At 47.0% G+C, this 20,159-nt stretch overlaps 1 protein-coding gene and 1 non-coding gene across 2 annotated transcripts in view; one reads left to right on the forward strand and one right to left on the reverse strand.

The window, feature by feature from the left end:
• The window catches only part of SRRM4 (serine/arginine repetitive matrix 4), a 123,577-nt gene that overhangs the window by 74,477 nt on the left and 28,941 nt on the right, over positions 1 to 20,159 (reverse strand).
• On the forward strand, positions 751 to 858 carry LOC118076621 (U6 spliceosomal RNA). The gene has a single exon (XR_004691527.2). It is a non-coding gene; the product is annotated as a U6 spliceosomal RNA (small nuclear RNA).

A 20,159-nucleotide genomic window follows, 5' to 3' on the forward strand; every position in this document is an offset into this window, starting at 1 on the left:
TGGCTAATCTTCTTTCAAAGCCATCTAGATTGGTGGCCACCACTGCCTCCAGTGGGCGTGAGTTCCAGAGGTTAACTGCACGTGTGTGTGTGTGTGTGTGTGTGTGTGTGTGTGTGTGTGTAAAAGTTAGGCATTATTCCTGTAACAGGTACGGCTGGAGGGCCTGGACTTGCAAACTGTCGAGCACAGGAGCTGAGCCAACCTGGTGGAGGTTATATAGGGCTTTCCCCGCAAATCAGAAAACTGGGATGTGATCCAACCAGGGCCCAAAGGAGCCCTACAGGAGCAGTGCAAAATGGGGGAAGTGTCTGTTTTTAAAACGGCATACCATGTTTGCTGCCGACTCTGGAGAGGTATCACCTGCAGGTGTGAAAGGAATAAAATCCTCTGCATTATGGCTCCTTCCGTTGGGCTTTGAAATATTCCAGTCACATCCTCTTCTTGCAAAATGCACCCAGATATTAGCCCACATTTTAAAAACAAACCTGCTCACATAGACTGACGCAAGCCCGTTTCTAGCAAGAGCTCCATCCACAAGAGTAAAGGAAACAACCTCTCTCTTTTCTAGATGTTCTTCGTTGTTCTTAAATGTTTTGATCACGCTTTATTTTACAGTAATTGTATTGTTTCCCCTGCTTTGTTGCTTGCTGCCCTGGGCTTCTTTGAAAGGAAAGCTTGGAACTTAAGAATAACAATGATGACAATAATTACACTCCCCTCCCTGGAGGCAAAAGTCTGCTCGCCATAGGCGAGTAGTAGACAAGAAGCTCATATACTAAAATTGGAACGACACAGAGAAGATTAGCATGGCCCCTGCACAAGGATGACAAGCAAATTCGTGAAGCGTTCCATATTAGTTCTTAAAGAAATGGGAGTGCCTGATCACCTCATCTGTCTCCTGAGAAATCTTTATGTGGGACAAGAAGCTACAGTTAGAACTGGATATGGAACAACTGATTGGTTCAAAATTGGGAAAGGAGTACGACAAGGTTGTATATTGTCTCCCTGCTTATTTAACTTATATGCAGAATTCATCATGCGAAAGGCTGGACTAGATGAATCCCAAACCGGAATTAAGATTGCCGGAAGAAATATCAACAACCTCAGATATGCAGATGACACAACCTTGATGGCAGAAAATGAGGAGGAATTAAAGAACCTTTTAATGAGGGTGAAAGAGGAGAGCGCAAAATATGGTCTGAAGCTCAACATCAAAAAAACCAAGATCATGGCCACTGGTCCCATCACCTCCTGGCAAATAGAAGGGGAAGAAATGGAGGCAGTGAGAGATTTTACTTTCTTGGGATCCATGATCACTGCAGATGGTGACAGCAGTCATAAAATTAAAAGAAGCCTGCTTCTTGGGAGAAAAGCAATGACTAACCTAGACAGCATCTTAAAAAGCAGAGACATCACCTTGCCTACAAAGGTCCGTATAGTTAAAGCTATGGTTTTCCCAGTAGTGATGTATGGAAGTGAGAGCTGGACCATAAAGAAGGCTGATCGCCGAAGAATTGATGCTTTTGAATTATGGTGCTGGAGGAGACTCTTGAGAGCCCCATGGACTGCTAGAAGATCAAACCTCTCCATTCTGAAGGAAACCAGCCCTGAGTGCTCACTGGAAGGACAGATCGTGAAGCTGAGGCTCCAATACTTTGGCCACCTCATGAGAAGAGAAGACTCCCTGGAAAAGACCCTGATGTTGGGAAAGATGGAGGGCACAAGGAGAAGGGGATGACAGAGGACGAGATGGTTGGACAGTGTTCTCGAAGCTACAAACATGAGTTTGACCAAACAGCGGGAGGCAGTGTAAGACAGGAGTGCCTGGCGTGCTATGGTCCATGGGGTCACGAAGAGTCGGACACGACTAAACGACTAAACAACAACAACAACAACAAAGACAAGAAGCTATTTTATACAATCCTATACTTGTTCATTTCTACTTGCCTTGGGCTGTTGAGTTTATCCTTTGTTTTTATATTTGTAAGCAGCCTATCTTGACCATCTGCTTATTTCCACTGCCCCGGGGGAGAAATATGCTCACAGGGACCTTAGCAGCACATCCTCAAATAGCTGACAGCTGCAGAGGTTTCCGGCATGTACAGCAGTCCCTTGCAGGGTCTCTTGTTTCTTCCAGAGCTCGGTTGGGCTCTATTAGACTTGCGGATTTACTGCACTGCCCCAGAGAGAGATCTGCTCCTGGGATACACAAAGCTGATCAGAAAGTAGTTGGTTGGCATCCTGTTCTCACCATAGCAAGCAGATGCCCTGGTGGGGACCCTGAAAGCACAAGAGCCCTCTCACCTCCTATAGCTTCCAGCAACTGATATTCAGTAGCATTTCCTCCCTTCAGCAGTGGAGGTGGAACTTCTCCTCCATAAATTTGTCTAATTCTCCTTGAAAGCAATCTAAATTGGTTTGCCATCGCTGGCTTCTTTGGGGGGGTGAGTTCCATAGTTTTAACTATGCCCTGTGTGCAGAAGTCCTTTATTTCGTCTGTCCTGAATCTTCCAACTTTCAGCTTCCTTGGGTGTCCCTGAGTTCTAGGGTTATGAGAGAGGAATAAAAAAATTCTCTCGATCCTTGAAGGATAACTGCTTGAAAACAGGGGCGGAGCAAGCAGGGGGCAGGGGGGCGGCCCTGGAGGGGGTGTTACTCGCCGCGCAGGTGCCTGCTGATGGAATATGTGCACCTTGCAGACCTAATTTATAGAACAAGAGAACAAGAAGAACATACGTTTAAAGAAGATTGGAAAACGTTTATTGAATATATGGGGGGAAATTGTGTACACTTGGAAACGTTGGCAACGTTAAGATAAATTCAACAGTGTAAATAAGTTTTGATGGATGCAATAACGGAATACTGAATGGGTTAGTTTATATAAAATATGCAGGGATTTATGTTGTGCAAAATGAACCACGGATAGAGAAGAAGGGAAGTCACTGATATTTTAAGGTTGTTTAAATGAATATTTTAAATTGTACAACAGAAAATTTATACATATATAAATCTTCTCTCTCTATCCACTTTCTTATTTAATTTTAGACACCTCTACCATGTCTCCTCTTGTTTGCCTTTTCAGATGGTTCCCCAGGCAAGGAGCATCTGCTGCGATGCTTCTACTTGTTCAACAGGGTTGCGGGTTCGAGTCCCACCTTAGGCAAAAAGATTCCTGCATTGCAAGGGGTTGAAATAAATGACCCTTGTGGTCCCATCCAACTTTCCTTTTCTAGGGTTCTTTCTATTTTATTGCAAAACTGCAGCTTGTTTCATGACTTGGAGGCAGAATCTGCATGCATGACCTTTCCCCATCACATAATAATACATCTGCACACTTGGATCTGAACACAAATCACTTGCAACACAGACAGCCTGGAGAACTGGCACTTTCCCCGTGTAACACCATATGGGCCACCTAGGGCAGTGTTGGTATTATGGCTATTATTAATTACCCGTCCGTCAAGCCCAAGGTCCCAGGGCTGGTTACAACAATGAAAACACAGCATTGAAACCAATGCACAGCTCCAAAAATAAGGAGGGTCCTAAAAAATACATCTCAGGTGTCAGAAGTCAAGGTAAGGAGGTGCATCTTCAGCATCTGCTGAAAGCTGTGTAGTGAAGAAGCCAGACACATCTCCATAGGGAGAGAGTCCCACAACAGAAAAGGTCCTCCTCTCACATGACCTGGAAGCTATACACCGGCTCCCTCGGCCAATAATGCGAGATGAGCGTGCAACCCCAGAGTCGGTCACGACTGGACCTAATGGTTAGGGGTCCCTTTACCTTTCTATGGGACCCAGTTGGCGCTGTGGGCTAAACCAGTGAGCCTAGGGCTTGCTGATCAGAAGGTTGGCGGTTCGAATCCCTGTGACGGGGTGAGCTCCTGTTGCTTGGTCCCAGCTCCTGCCAACCTAGCAGTTCGAAAGCACGTCAAAATGCAAGTAGATCAATAGGAACCGCTATAGCGGGAAGGTAAACGGCGTTTCCATGTGCTGCTTTGGTTTGCCAGAAGCGGCTTAGTCATGCTGGCCACATGACCTGGAAGCTATACGCCGGCTCCCTCGGCCAATAATGCAAGTTTCAATAATGCACGCAACCCCAAAGTTGGTCACGACTGGACCTAATGGTCAGGGGTCCCTTTACCTCGTGGGCTGCAGCTCTCAAGTTTCTTAGAATGGTGGAACCAAAATAATCCCCTCCCCCCTTCCAGTAGCACCTTGGAGACCAACTAAGTTTGTCATTGGTATGAGCTTTTGTGTGCATGCACACTTCTTCAGATACAGTTGGTCTCCGAGGTGCTACTGGACGAATTTTTTGTTTTGTTGTTGTTTCGACTACGCCAGACCAACACGGCTACCTACCTGTAACTAGAATTAGAGTGGTGGAACAACCTCTGCCCATCTTAGCACCTGAGAGGGTCTGCAGTGAAGGAGATGGTGTTTTGGCTATTTGGGACCTGAGTCGTTTCAGGCTTTGAACACTAATGGGAGTACCTTGAATTGGGTCCGGCGATGAACTGGCAAGCAGTGCAGCCAGTTGCATAGCGTGGTTTGCCAGAGCCCCGGGCATGGCAAGTATCTTCGGCACTGCCCGCTAATAAGCTGGAACGAAGGGGCAATAGTTTGTGACCTGCCCCAGTGACAGCTGTGGTGCTCCATGAGCATTGAGGATCATTTTCTGATCCTCAGTCTGCCTGCACAAACATTAGTAGCTTTTCTGTGTGAGGGTAAGGGGCACATTTTTAAAATTCCTTGTTATAATTTTTTCCCCTTTAAAAATTTTGCATCCCTAAATTTTGCGCCTGGGGCAACCCCCCATGCTACACCACTGAGTGCTGTTGTTTCGAAACAGGGGGTGCGTGAGATCTAAATGGAACCCCAGCTAGCAATCTGGCTTCTGCGTTAGGGACCAATTGAAATTTGTCAAGTCGTCTTGAGTCGTCAGAGTAGGGAACACTGAGCTTAGATGAACCAATGGCCTGACTCCATCATATAAGGTAGTTTCAGGGGTTCCTGTGTTCAGTGGCCAATGCTTGACTGTCCACCAGAGGGCAGCAACACAGCTTGGCAGATGTGCTCTCATTATGCTGTCTCCTCCAGAGACAGGTGTTCTGCACCTGCAAGCATGGGGCACAAGATAAAGCAGGCGAAGTAGGCTTCCTAACGTCTACCGTACTTAACAAAATATAATCAGCTTCGCCCTGGGCAACTGTGGGAAACAGCTGGCAAATTCTGATTTACAGGGGGGAGTTTGAAAAATTGAGCACAGTCGACATTAGGGCTAGTGTATTATTAGAACATGCCTGGGAATTTGTTCAGAAAAGCCGAGCTTTTGGGAAGGGGGAGCCTCTATGTTTCATGCAAATCCGGCTTCTCTTGATATTTTCCCAAGGAGTGTTGCCAACGTACTAAGGAAAATCAAACCTGGTCTGCTCTTCTGTCTGTAAGACGAGCCCAGTGCATAAAAAATAGCAGGTGAGGCTTTTCAGTGCATGGAGGCAAAGGTAAAGGCACTCCTAACCACTGAGGACACTTGTCCCCCTACCAAGGGGGCGGGCAGGGGGCAGCTGCACCCCCGATCAAGTAAAACAATAGAAATACTTAACTGACCAATCAAGTCAGTTCTCTCCCCCAAAAAGTCCTGCCCCCCCTTAACAAAAATCCTTGTAACACTCATGCCTCTAGTTACAAAAATGTATCCATCCAAAACAAGGAACTTGCCAATTTCCTGAACATTTCCATCTCCCCAGGATTCCACAGTTTATTGCAGTGTTTCTCAACCTTTTTTGGGCCATGGCACACTTGTTCCGTGAAAAAAATCACGAGGCACACCACCATTAAAAAAGTTAAAAATTTTAACTCTGTGCCGCCCTATATTGACTATATAATTATGACTGTAAGAAACACTTGCCAATTGCTGTGTTGGTTGCAATCTCCTGTAATAAGGCTTCACAAGCCGCTGATTTCTCTGCCAGCACAATCCTTTGCTCAGCAAGTTTCAGGTTGAGCTCATCCAGCCAGCTTCTTTAAGTTTGTCTAAAACCACCCTCCCGTGGTGGTGGCTGTTGAGAACTGCGCTCACCCCGCGTCGTGACCCGGCCGGCTTCCTTTCCGGCGGTTCAGTGATAGTTGTTGGCGGCCGCCAGGCACGTGACAATGCAAATTGCCCTTCTCGTCGCCGCACGTCGCGGCACACCAGCCAGCGTCTCGCGGCACACTAGTGTGCCGCGGAACAGCGGTTGAGAAACGCTGGTTTATTGGACCTCATCCAGCCCACCACTGCATCCAGACACTGATTCAAAGCTTTCACCGGTCTAGACAATCAGTCTCATACAGGAACACCTGGGCACTTAATGTACACCCCCCCACCCCATGGCAGGAGCAGCTCCTTCACACAGGCATGGCCAAGGGTGAGATCAAATATTTAGATAAAGTTCTGAGTCACCCTTTCCTTGGCTGCCCATTCAGTTCCCACCTCTCAGCAGCCGGCTTCCTTCCACACTGTTTCAGGCTTGGCTTTCTGCTAAGGGTTGGCAACACAGGTACCTGCCTTCACAGCCCCCCCCTCTCTCTTGCATGGGGCACACCTTGGCCTCAATTGCACAGGTGTGAAAGAAGTGGCATGTTTGCGCTCACTTATGGGACTTGCTCACCTTGTGGGAAGGTCGGGATTCCAAACCCATGCTCCTTTAAGGCCACGTGGGTCTTCTCCTACCTGCAAAGGCACTCCTAACCACAAGGACACTTGCCCCCACCCCCCCACCCCCGCCAAGGCGCCTGGTTCTAGGCAACATAAGAAAGAGCCAGATGGATCAGGCCAGTGACCCATCTAGTCCAGCATCTCCTTCTCACAGCTGCAAATCAGATACCCCAATGGGAAATCTGCAAACAGGACAAAAACAAAAGAGCATTCTTCCCTCCTGTGGTTTCCAGCAACTGATATTCCAGAAGCATTGCTGCCTCTGACTGTGGAGGCGGAGCATGGGCATCCTGGCTAGTAGCCGTGGATGGCCTTCTCCTCCAGGAATTTGTCCAATCCTCTTCTAAAGCTATCCAAGTCGTTGGCCATCACTGTCTCCTGCGGAAGTGAGTTCCGCAGTTTAACTACGCACTGTGTGGAGGACTTTTATCTGTCCTGACTCAGCTTCATTCTAGGGTTATGAGAGAGGGAGGAAAACTTTCCTCTATCCACTCCCTCCATTCCCGTGGTTCTCAAACTTTTTTTTTCATGGGCCACACTTTCAGAATAAAAATTTGCTCGTGCCAACAGATTTTTATTTATTTTATTGTTATGAAATACATTGGAAAACAAAAAGAAACAGCTAGCAGTGCTTGATTTATAACACACAGCACAATTACTTTATAATATGATCATGGGACTTCCGGAAAGTATACAACAACGAAGAACGTGAATCATTCCGAAAATATAATTATAAACGAGCCTCTTACACATGTACCTTAAGTATGTATACAAACTCAGTGAGAGGTATGAGCTTGCTTTTGCCGGCTAATCTCATTTATATCAGGTCTAATTTGAGGCAAACAAGCTCTCCTCATCAACACAAAGAAGCCTTTCTCTTTTCTGATCTTTCATACTCACAGAGTTGAAAATGCCTGTTGACAACAATATGTCATGGAGAGCTGTAGAAGAATAGCCAATGCTCTTGAAGAGAGGCGTGGATACGGTTTCTGGGAGTATATCCCAAAAAATTATTTTGATACTAATACTATATTATACTAAAAGGGGGAAAAAAAGAAAAAAGGTAAATGTAAAGGACCCCTGGATGGTTAAGTCCAGTCAAAGGCGACTCTGGGGTTGCAGCGCTCATCTAGCTTTCAGGCCGAGGGAGCCGGCATTTGTCCACAGACAGTTTTTCATGGTTTTTTTTTCCACGGGAGGACCGTGACGAGTGCCAGAGCGCATGGAAATGCCGTTTACCTTCCTGCCACAGTGGTACCTATTTATCTACTTGCACTGGTATGCTTTCAAACTGCTAGGTTATCAGGAGCTGGGACAGAGCAACGGGAGCTCACCCCCGTCGTGGGGATTCGAACCGCCAACCTTCCGATCAGCAAGCCCAAGCGGCTCAGTGGTTTACACCACAGCGCCACTTGCGTCCCTACTATGCTATGCTATACTGTACAGTGGAACCTCAGTTTACGAATTTTCGGTTTACGAACGCCACAGACCTATCTGGAACGGATTAATTCATTTCCATTACTTTCAATGGGAAAGTTCGCTTCAGTTTATGAACGCTTCAGTTTATGAACAGACTTCCGGAACCAATTGTGTTCATAAACCGAGGTACCACTGTACTGTACTATACTGTACTGTACAGAAATGTTTAAAAATGTATTTGATTGTCTGTGAATCTTCCTGCCACATCTGCCATATTCCCTGCCACACCAGTGTGGTGTGCCACACCCTTTGAGAATCTCTTCTCTTTGGCATGCTTCATTTTATAAACTTCTATCATTTCCCCTCTTTCTCACCTTTTATCTAAACTAAGTTGTCCGAAATGCTGCAACCTTTCTTCCACGGGGAGTCGCTGAATCCTTGCCCTTTTCTGAACCTTTCTGAACTCTGCAACATCCTTTTTTTTTTTTTTGAGGCTGGGGCAACCAGAACTCTTTGCAGTATTCCAAATCGGGTTGTACCATAGCTTTGGTACTCTCCTCTCCTCCACATGCAGCTGCTGGGTGACCTCGGGCTAGTCACACTTCTTTGAAGTCTCTCAGCCCCACTCACCTCACAGAGTGTTTGTTGTGGAGGAGGAGGGGAAAGGAGATTGTTAGCCGCTTTGAGACTCCTTCGGTTAGTGATAAAGCGGGATATCAAATCCAAACTCTTCTTCTTCTTCTTTGGATAACAATGTTATGATGTCAGTGGTTTTATCTTCAATTCCTTTCCTATCCTCTCTGCCCCCCCTTCCAAACCAGCTGAAGCTGGGGTGGAATGGGGAGACCCTCTCCTCCTCCAACCAACATTTTCACCAACCCCTGACACCCCCTCTCATTCCTTCTCCCTCCCCCTGCTCACAACCATATTGCTCTTCCATCAAGCAAACATGCATTTCGAGCGTAAATTTGGCAATGCAAATGATCGACCCACAGTGATTAATCTGCATTGGCTCGGTCACACATGGACAAGTGCCATAGTTTAGGGAAGGCGCCCGGAAGCTGAAGAATGGCAACTCTGGCAACAGATTGTGCCTGCTAACAAGATTTTAAGAAGGCAGCCCCAAGTGATAAAAGAGTAAGGAAATAGGAAGAGTGATTTATCAGAGAAAAGCAACAGAAAACAGGGATCGTTGGACTGTTTTGCTTCAGACAAATGACAGGATATTCCCCCATTTGGTGGAAGGTGTTTGATGTCAAAGAGTCCCAGTGATGAAGTTATAATGTTCCAGATATGCGAGCAAATGAATTTACTACCACCATCACCGTTACTGCTAGAGAGGTATTGGCAGTGTTGAGAAGGGGGGGGGGGGAGAAGAAGAAATATTTAGGGAATATGTGCCCATTGACATTTTATTTTGTTTTTATTTTTTAAAAGTATTTATAGATCTGCCCCACCTCCAGTCATATAAAAACACCAGGATGGTTTGCAAGTCCCCCAAACAGAAAATACTATCTCATGGGTAGGCAAACTAAGGCCCAGGGGCCAGATCCAGCCCCATCGTCTTCTAAATCCGGCCCATGGATTCGGGAATCAGCATGTTTTTATATGAGTTGAATGTGTCCTTTTATTTAAAATGCATCTCTGGGTTATTTGTGGGGCCTGCCTGGTGTTTTTACATGAGTAGAATGTGTGCTTTTATTCAAAATGCATCTCTGGGTTATTTGTGGGGCATAGAAATTCTTTAACCCCCCCCCCCAAAATATAGTCCGCCCCTCCACAAGGTTTGAGAGACAGGCCCCCTGCTGAAAAAGTTTGCTGACCCCTGTACTGTCTAAACGACACAAAATTGAATAATAGATCATAGAATTGTAGAGTTGGAAGGGACCCCCCCCCGCCCCGCAATGCAGGAATATTTTGCCCAATGTGGGATTCGAACCAACGACCCTGAGATTAAGAGCCACGTACTCTACTGACTGAGCCATCCCAGCTGACCTATGCTGCCAATCTCAATTGTTCCAACCATTAAGTGAGCCTCGCCATTGGTATAAATCTAAAAGGAATCCAGGAGGCCATTAGAGTTCCAGGTCTCCCTCTTCCCAATTGACTTACTGCCAACAATCCAATGCGCACACACAGAGTTAGAAAGGCAACATTATGAATCTTGCACTTCCAAATTAAAAGGCCACCGCTCAACTTTTGCAACACTTTAAATAGGCCCCGTTGTCAAAATACCACTTTTCCTGCCTGCAGAGCATGCCTGCCATTTGTCATTTATTGGCCATTAAACTTGGCCTCTGCAGGCTCCCTGGCAATGTGCGACCCGGCGACATTCCTGACAGTGCTCTCAAGATGCTCATAATTTCCCTGGAGATAAAAAAATGGAGCCGGTAATCCGATCTCAGTTCCAAAGAAATTGGTCCCAAACCGATAACTTAATTCGACTTACGAAGGCATGCACAAGGACATAAGAAGAAACTGCTGGATCAGGCCAATGGCCCATCTACTCCAGAATCCCCGTCTTCCCAATTTAAATCAGGGCAGAGTGCGTCCTGGCTCTGAATCACAGAACACAGAAGCTACATCTTAATGAGGAAGAAGAGATCAGAGCCTGTTCTGCTTTGATTGTCTACTCGGTTTAGAGAGCCTCCAACTGCCCTGTGGGAAGGATTCCAGGGGCAGGGGGCAGGAATAAGAACATAATAAGGTAAAGGGACCCCTGACCATTAGGTCCAGTCGTGACCGACTCTGGGGTTGCGGCGCTCATCTTGCATTATTGGCTGAGGGAGCCGGCGTACAGCTTCCAGGTCATGTGGCCAGCATGACAAAGCCGCTTCTGGCGAAACCAAAGCAGCACACGGAAACGCCGTTTACCTTCCCGCTGTAGCGGTACCTATTTATCTACTTGCACTTTGACGTGCTTTCGAACTTCTAGGTTGGCAGGAGCTGGGACCGAGCAACGGGAGCTCACCCCGTCACGGGGATTCGAACCACCAATCTTCTGATCGGCAAGCCCTAGGCTCTGTTGTTTAACCCACAGTGCGACCTGCGTCCTAAGAAAATAATAATAATAATAATAATAATAATAATAATAATAATAATAATAATAATAATTTATTTATACCCCGCCCATCTGGCTGGGTTTCCCCAGCCACTCTGGGCGGCTTCCAACAGAACATTAAAATACAATAATCTATTAAACATTAAAAGCATCCCTAAACAGGGCTGCCTTCAGATGTCCTCTAAAAGTCTGGTAGTTGTTTTTTTCTTTGACATCTGGTGGGAGGGGGTTCCACAGGGCGGGTGCCACTACTGAGAAGGCCCTCTGCCTGGTTCCATGTAACTTGGCTTCTCGCAGGGAGGAAACCGCCAAAAGGCCCTCAGAGCTGGACCTCAGTGTCCGGGCAGAACGATGGAGGTGGATACGCTCCTTCAGGTATACTGGGCCAAGGCCGTTTAGGGCTTTAAATGTCAGCACCAACCCTTTGAATTGTGCTCAGAAACATACTGGGAGCCAATGTAAGTCTTTCAAGACCTGTGTTAAGTAGTAGGAAAAACCCCAAGAGCCCATCTAATCTAGCACCCTCTTCTCACCAAGGCCAACCAGATGCCCAGATGGCAAACCCTCAAGCAGGACCCAAGCCCTCTCCTCTCCTGCTGTTTCCAGAAACTGGTTTTCAGAAGCACAACTACCGTACCTCTGACCATGAGTGTAGCCATCATGGCAAGCAGCCACCAATAGCTTTCTTCTCCATGAATTTGTCCAATCGTCTTTCAAAGGTGCCTAAGTTGGTAGCCATCACCGCCTCCTGTGGGAGTGAGTTCCATAGTTTAACAGTGTGAAGAAGTCCCTTCTTTAATCTGCCCTACATGCCACACGGAAGGCAGAAAGGCATCTACCCCAGGAAGATGTGCTATTCTGAGTCAGACCATTGGCTCATCAACTTTATATGACCAATGCCAAGGTTGCAAGTTCAATCTCCACATAGGAAAGCTGCATATTCCTGCATTGCAGGGGGTTGGACTAGATGATCCTCAAGGTCCCTTCCAGCTCTACCATTCTATGATCCTATGATTCACTGCCTGGGTCTAGGGCTGGAGATCCTCCCAGCCCAACCTGGAGAGGCCGGAGATTGAACCAGGGACCTTCTGCACATAAAGCAGATGCTCTGCCACTGAGCAACAGTCCTTCCCTGAGTTCAACCTAGTAGTCCCAAGGGCCAGATAGAGAGGTCTGGAGGGCCACTTCAGCCCACAAGCTTGAGGATCCCAACTCCTAATATACAAAACCTGTCTGCAAACCAGGAGGAAGGCTGACTTCAGTCTTGCAAATGGTGAACGGTCATTCTAAGCACATTTCTAATACCACCAGTTCCTTCTAATGATGCAAATCTTCAAAACTGAGCCCCAAGGGTCAGGTGTGTCCATGCTCTGCTGGCGTGCTGGCAAAAGAAGCCATGTCAGCAGCTCGCTTCTCTGTGTCTCTCCCCGCCGGGAGCCTGGCATCACCTGAGTCTGCCACACCTGGTTTCTACAGCTCTCTGCTGCAGTGTCTCTAAGACGGCATCCTTCCAGAGTTCTCCAGCCTACCAGAACTCCTTTCTTTGCTCCTGTCTGTCTCAGCAGAGGCGCCTGAGGATTTCATTCGGTCTGCACTTTTAAGCGAAAAGGACTGGATTTGTGCTTTTCTGCCACTCGTGCACATTTTTAGCTGTGATCCCTGCATTGCAGGGGGTTGGACTAGATGACCCTTGGGTACCTTCCAATGACACATTTCTGTGACTCTACCAAAATCCAACAGCATCTGGTTGGCCACATGGAGAACAGGGTCATGGGCTAGATGATGATGATGACATATTCAAATATATAAAAGGATGTCATATAGAAGAGGGTGAAAGGTTGTTTTCGGCTGCTCCAGAGAAGTGGACACAGAGCAATGGATTCAAGCTACAAGAAAGAAGATTCCACCTAAACATTAGGAAGAACTTCCTGACAGTAAGAGCTGTTCGACAGTGGAACTTGCTGCCAAGGAGTGTGGTGGAGTCTCCTTCTTTGGAGGTCTTTAAGCGGAGGCTTGACAGCCATCTGCCAGGAATGCTTTGATGGTGTTTCCTGCTTGGCAGGGGGTTGGACTGGATGGCCCTTGTGGTCTCTTCCAACTCTATGATTCTATGATGATGATGATGAATTGAATTTATATACCGCCCTATACCCGGGGGCCTCAGGGCAGTTCACAGAATAAAATCAAGATATGAAACCATAAAATACACAGTAAAAATGTAGATGAGACACTGGCCTGATCCTGCAGGCTTTTCTCATGTTCTTATTATCCGACTTTGGCCACGAAGCTCACTGGGTGACCTTCGGCCAGTCGCTGCCTCTCTCAGCCTAACCTACCTCGCAAGGCTGTTGCGCGGATTAAATGAGGAAGGAGAACAAGGTGGGGGCAGAAATGCAATAAAAGAGAAGCAGGTAAATAGAACGAACTCGGGCAGGTAGAAGAAGCAGACAGCCAGCGCATGCTGCCAAGGCGACAGGCAGGGGTATTTCTCATAATATCCAAACAGCTAATGAGAGAGGCAGATGGCAGCGAGGGGATGTGTGTGGCCGAGAGAGAAAGGGAGAGAAACGCAGGACCCCCCCAAAAGATCCACTTGTCCTGTGACCAGAAGCCCTTTCTGCCTTGAGAGGACACCCCCTGCTCATCCCTTCCTTGATCCTAGCTTCTTCCCATCCCCTTGGGTCCTTCGTCATCCTCTCTCTCCCCCCTTCAGGCCTGCCGTCACTGCTGTGTGGACTGGTAATTAGAGATGTGAATCGCCTCGGCAGACCCAGGGAGGGCCGCTGTACAGCTGGAGTCCCCACCCCACCCCGGGGTCAAGGAGCAGGCGGACAGCTTGGCTCTTAAAGGCTTTCTTTCCCTCCCTCGCCTCCGCCACCCTCAATTCACCCACTTTGCAGTTGGGCTGAGGAGCCCCGAGAGGGGCTCATTATGAGGATGCGTTTCGGGGGGGGCGGAGGCGAGGGGGGGCGGCCGCTGGGAAGGAGCAGATGGCAGACAGGCGGGTGGCGGAGCGCAGGCTGCTCCTCTCTCTCGCTGAGCAGATGCCCCAGAACAAGAGCGGGGTGAGAGAGAGAGAGAGAGAGAGAGAGAGAGAGAGAGAGAGAGAGAGAGAGAGAGAGAGAGAGAGAGAGAGGATTAAAGGCCTCTCTGTATCAATTAACATCTAAGGTCAGAGAGAGGCAGAGAGTATGGCAAGGAGGCAACAGCAGGTCCCAGGAAGAGCAGGGATTTGGCAAGGTCAAGAAGGGGGCTCTGAGGAGGAAGGGGAGAAGGAAGAAAGATGACCCCAGGCTCAGACGGAAGCCGACCAGTCCATTTCAGTCCCTCTCCAGTTTGGTTCTCCAAATTTCCGCCTTTCATTCCTATTCGAGGCTCCCGCTCTCTTCCTCTTGCTACCCCCCCCCCTCTTTATATACCAGATTAAAACTGGACAGTTCTCAGTCAGAAGGTGCTTTCAAAATACTGCATTTATCAAGTTGATGGATAAATTAACTGGGAAGCTCAGGAATCAAGAAGACAAGAATTTTTTTTTTAAAGAATGGGAAATGTTTATAACGTATATCCAAAATCATTGCAAGCAGGTCGAAACATTAGCAGGGTTTTAAATGCACTTGTAATGTAATAGAACGTAGAGATAACCTAGGAAGATGGGAAAAATAAAGGAGAAGTATTGATATGCAGTTGAAAATAGAACCCAAAGGACCCACAGAAGGGATGGGGGGAAGTCCGGAGTAATCTCAGTATTTGGATTTTGAATTGTTTTAAGTTTATATTTTTGAAAATCAATTAAAAATATTATAAAATGAGTAAAATACTATTGCATTTGTTTTTATTTTGCAAGTTGATAGACCGCTTACTTGGACAAAAGAACTCTAGGGGGAACACTAAGAGGCAAGGGGGGTAGCAGGGGGTCATGGGGGGGGAATTAAATGACTACCAGTCTTGGAAAAGCTAGTATCACTGCTTCAAGTTCATTAGTTCTGTTGAATTACAGGCACCAACCATTTTAGGCATGTCTGATATGTTGTGTGGCTTCACATACATTCCCAACATAATTTCTCCCATGAAAATAGGGACATCCTATTCCTCCACAATAATGATTCTATTATTTATACCCCACCCATCTGACTGGGTTGCCCCAGCCACTCTGGGCGGCTTCTAACATTGTAACAACACAATAAAACATTAAACTTTAAAAAAAAAACACCTCCCCTAGATGTCTTCTAAAGGTTGTATAGTTGCTTATCTCCTTGCCTCGAGGTGGCATAACTCCATACCCTCCAACATTCCTCTGGTGAAAACAGGGACTCAACGGGGTGAGCTCGCGTTGTTTGGTCCCAGCTCCTGCCAACCTAGCAGTTCAAAAGCACCTCAAAGTGAAAGTAGATAAACAGGTACCACTCCGTCGGGAAGGTAAACGGCATTTCCGTGCACTGCTCTGGTTCTCCAGAAGCAGCTTTGTCATGCTGGCCAAATGACCCAGAAGCTGTCTGCGGACAAACGCCGGCTCCCTCGGCCTATAGATCTAGATGAGTGCCGCAACCCCAGAGTCGTTCGCCACTGGACTTAACTGTCAGGGGTCCTTTACCTTTACCTTTTAAATGAAAAGTGGGACATTCCGGGATCAAATCAGAAACCGGGATGGCTTCTGTAAATCCGAGATTGTTCCTGGAAAATAGGGACACTTAGAGGCTCTACTCACGTGAGCATTGCACCCAACCCAGAAGTGACCAAAAACATCCCCAAAAGGGGTGGAACGGGGTGTTTTCAGGCTTTTTTGATTGTGTTTCAAATTTACATGATTTCACTTAAATGCGCTCAGAACATAACCCCGTATAAATGGGGCGTTGCCCATAATTAAACTAGCTTTAACTGGAATCTTGAATAAATGTGCAGTTGATGGTTACTGCTTTGAACTTTATTGTGTTATCTTCCTTAATTGGTCATGCAAACCACTATTTGTAATGATGCTTTTTAATAGGGTGGGGCCGGGGGGCCCTGGGAACCCAAGTTTAAGGAACCCCCAAAATTAGGAAACGACGCTCCAAGCAGTTTACAAAAGACAGTTGAAAATATTCATTGAACATGCCAACAACATTAAAAACAAGTTACATATTTTTCTTTCTTTCTAAAAAAATAAAACGAAATACAAAATGAAACCAGTATCTTTATCAAACTACTAAAATCACATGTCAAGATTACATGCTAAAATGACATGACCGGGTCAGCCCAGGGCTGCCTGCCCTTCAAAATAGAGGACAGTCCTATGCAATGTAGAACATGCAGAAGCCCTCGGAGGGATTCCCGGGGTCAGCTTGGGCCTTGTGCCCGACACGCAGGCTGCACACGGGTTCCCGAGATTAGCAACCAACTGCGCAAATCTCCCTTTTTAATCTTCCATGGAAACAGATCAAGCGACCAAATCTCTCCCACCCACCCATGTGCTCTTGCGCATAATGCTCTGCCGTTCCTCTGACAATATGTCTCGGAAGATTAAGGGTTAACGGGTGTATCGCTCCAGATCTCTAGCCCCAAGTGACTCCGGGGAAGAGGGAAGAGGCAAGCCTGCCATCTGGCCCATTTGTCATCCTAGAATTTGCAGGAGTCTGCCCATGCCCCCCCCCAGCATTCTCCAATTTCCCATGGGACACGATCAGTTTGGGGTTGTTCCAAACTCAATCTTCCCTGAGGCATTTGAAGTGTAAGGGAAGGGCCGTGGCTCAGCGGTAGAGCATCTGCTTTGAGTGCAGAAGGTCCCAGGTTTAATTCCCAACAGCATCTCCTGGTAGGGCCGAGAGAGGACCGTGTCTGAAATCTTGGAGAGCTGCTGCCAGTCAGAGTAAACAATACTCGGCTAGATGGAGGGCTGCTGCCAGTCAGAGTAAACAATACTGAGCTAGATGGACCAATTATATGACTCAGTATACGGAAGCCTCCTATGATGGGGAAAGGGCAGCAGCTCAGTGAAAGTGGGTTTATGTTGCACGGAAAAGGTCCCAGATTCAATCCTCAGCATCTCCAGGTAGGGCTGGGAGATAATCCTGTCTGAAAGTTTTCCCCTCGGCATTTGTCAGGGGAAGATATCAAAACATTCCTAGAAACAAGAGATTCTGCAGATGTTCTATGAATGTATCGGATACTGTAGAGCAGGGGTGGCCAACTCCCAAGGGACTGCAATCTACTCACAGAGTTAAAAGGACGCAGTGATCTACCCCATTTTGGGGGGTTCAGGTTGTTGAGCTTTTTTAAGGGAGGAAAGCCCGGTTTTGGGGGGTTCAGGTCAAAGTTGTTGAGGTTTTTAGGGTAGTCAAAGTTGTTGAGCTTCTTTGAGGGGGAGCCAGTGATCTACCACAGACGTCCAGTGATCTACCGGTAGATCACGATCTACCTGTTGGACGTGCCTGCTGTAGAGTATATTCTCTTTCATTGTCCATTGTACAGTACGCTCCGTCAATGTGTGCTATCCCCTCTTTTGGGTGGTCTGGAACCCTAGCAAGGTGAAAGGGTGGGATTCTGCCTATCTGACGCTGACCAAAAGGTAACGGCGGGGGTAGCCGAGTTTTGGGTAGCAGTCCTCCAAGGAGCACGTTAACAGGGAAAACCCCAGATTCTTATATGTGATTTTCTCTTTTATGGTTTTATTTGTAAAATGCCTAATAAAGGTTTGATAAGTGTGATAATCCTGTCTGAACCGGGATTTGAACTTGGGGTCTCCCTGCTTTAAGTCTAGCACAGGCGTCCCCAAACTGCGGCCCTCCAGATGCTTTGGCCTACAACTCCCATGATCCCTAGCTAACAGGACCAGTGGTCAGGGATGATGGGAATTGTAGCCCAAAATATCTGGAGGGCTGAAGTTTGGGGGGGGGTGCCTGGTCTAGCACTGCATTGCACTAGCTCACCAACAGCTTGAGCAGGTGTGTAATTGAAAGTTGAGGAGCAATTCCCCCCCTGCTCAAGTGGAAACGCAACCATGGATTTATTCCCACGTCTGAAACAAACACTGGGGCTCAACCACAGACTCTTGTAGTTTCCAAGTTATTTGCAGGTGTTGTCATGGCAATGGCATTTGCGTTCTGCCTCAGAAGTCAAGAGACGACTTGTTTCTCTAGCCTTTTCTCTGTCACCTGATGCTCGCTTAATGAGTGCTGGTGGCCTTTGCTGACTGATGGCTTCTAGCTACCCAACAGATATCACGAAAGCATTTTTTTTATCTTGCTCTTTACCCGCTTCCCCTCACCTCAAAGGCTGTCAGAACAGCTTACAAATGTCAGCGATAAGACAGTCTCTGCCTTTAGGATGATAATCTGAAAGGCACGGCACAAAAGGAAATGGGTTTGGGAGGGATGAGGGGAAAGGAAAACCCCAGGTAGCATTTCTCAGTTACAGAGACATCTGCAGGAGGCTGAAAGAAACTGACTGTGGTCCTATAAGAATCTGTTGTAGGAACTTTCTACAACCAGGGGAAATAGGAAGCAGGACAACTCTGAACCACCCCCCAAAATGTCAAGATCTAGTGTTGTTTTGTTTGAAACATACTTTTTATTGATTTTCACAGGTTTTACAAATTTAGAAAAGGGTAAAGGGACCCCTGACCATTAGGTCCAGTTGTGACCGACTCTGGGGTTGCGGCGCTCATCTCGCGTTATTGGCCGAGGGAGCCGGCTTCCAGGACAAAGCCGCTTCTGGCGAACCAGAGCAGCACACGGAAACGCCGTTTACCTACCTATTTATCCACTTGCAATTTGACGTGCTTTCGAACTGCTAGGTTGGCAGGAGCTGGGACTGAGCAACGGGAGCTCACCCCATCGCGGGGATTCGAACCGCCGACCTTCTGATCGGCAAGCCCTAGGCTCTGTGGTTTAACCCACAGCACCACAAATTTACTTACATTTAAATATATATTTTCCTTCTCTATTTCACTTAGCATTGTTTTCATTCCGCTGCTCGTGATTCTAACCTTGCCCATGTTGTCATTTGACTGCTACAGTTGTTCAAACGGTCCGAAAAGATCTAGTTGCTTTCTTGGAAAAATCCTGGAAAAATTCTGCCACCTAATCTACCTATTGGGTGGTTTTTTTCTGCTTTACATAGTATGTGCTGCATTTTGAGTACTTTGCAAAACGATTCTGCTTTTGCCATGCAGGAAAAACAACAAGGTATTTTATGCATTCACGGAGAGGCACACATTCCCATGTGCCCATGTGCGCACCCAGTGGGAATTGAAGCTCCACCCTCTGACAACTAGAAATCTTATTCTATCGCTTTTCTCCGGCTTTGAAATTCCACCAGGCGCCACTCCCAATGACATTTTCTCTGGGAACATATGGACTAGGGCCTTGCATTTGGAAATGAACAAATCTAGAAGATTAAAAAGCCGAGATTCTAGAACAGAGCTTTCCAAACTGTGTGTTGCTCCCCGCTTTCTTGGGGCTGGAAACTCGGCCTTCCAGAAGTTTTGAGACTACAGTTCCCATCATCCCTGACCACTGGCCCTGCTAACTAGGGATCATGGGAGTTGTAGGCCAAAAACATCTGGAGGGCCGCGTTTGAGGAAGCCTGGGTTAGTTTAACTTCTGCTTTTCTAGAAAAACTGAATTACTGTGTTGCGAAATGATGCACGCCTAAAAAAAAGATCTGTAGCATTTCAGAACTGCACTACACCCGGAATAAAATTCTGTAATGAAATTCATTTCTGCTGTCGGTCCGGATCCACCTGCTTCCTGCGGTGACTTCTGAAGACATGTTCTGTTTTACATCTCCCCCTTTAAGCCCTGTGAATAAAGCTTAAATATAAAATAATAAAAGGATTCTTTCTCTTGTCTCTTTACAGCAGTGGCGTTGAAATGAAATTGTGCCAGGGATTTAAATAGGGCTTACATATAAATTTGCCAGCAGGAGGGAGAAATAGCCCTTGAGCTGCTTAGATTGCAGGCAGGGATATTGGGCGGCGGCGGGGGGGGGGGGAGAATATTTATGG

Source organism: Zootoca vivipara, chromosome 17, assembly GCF_963506605.1.
Source record: "Zootoca vivipara chromosome 17, rZooViv1.1, whole genome shotgun sequence".
Classification (NCBI taxonomy): domain Eukaryota; kingdom Metazoa; phylum Chordata; class Lepidosauria; order Squamata; family Lacertidae; genus Zootoca; species Zootoca vivipara.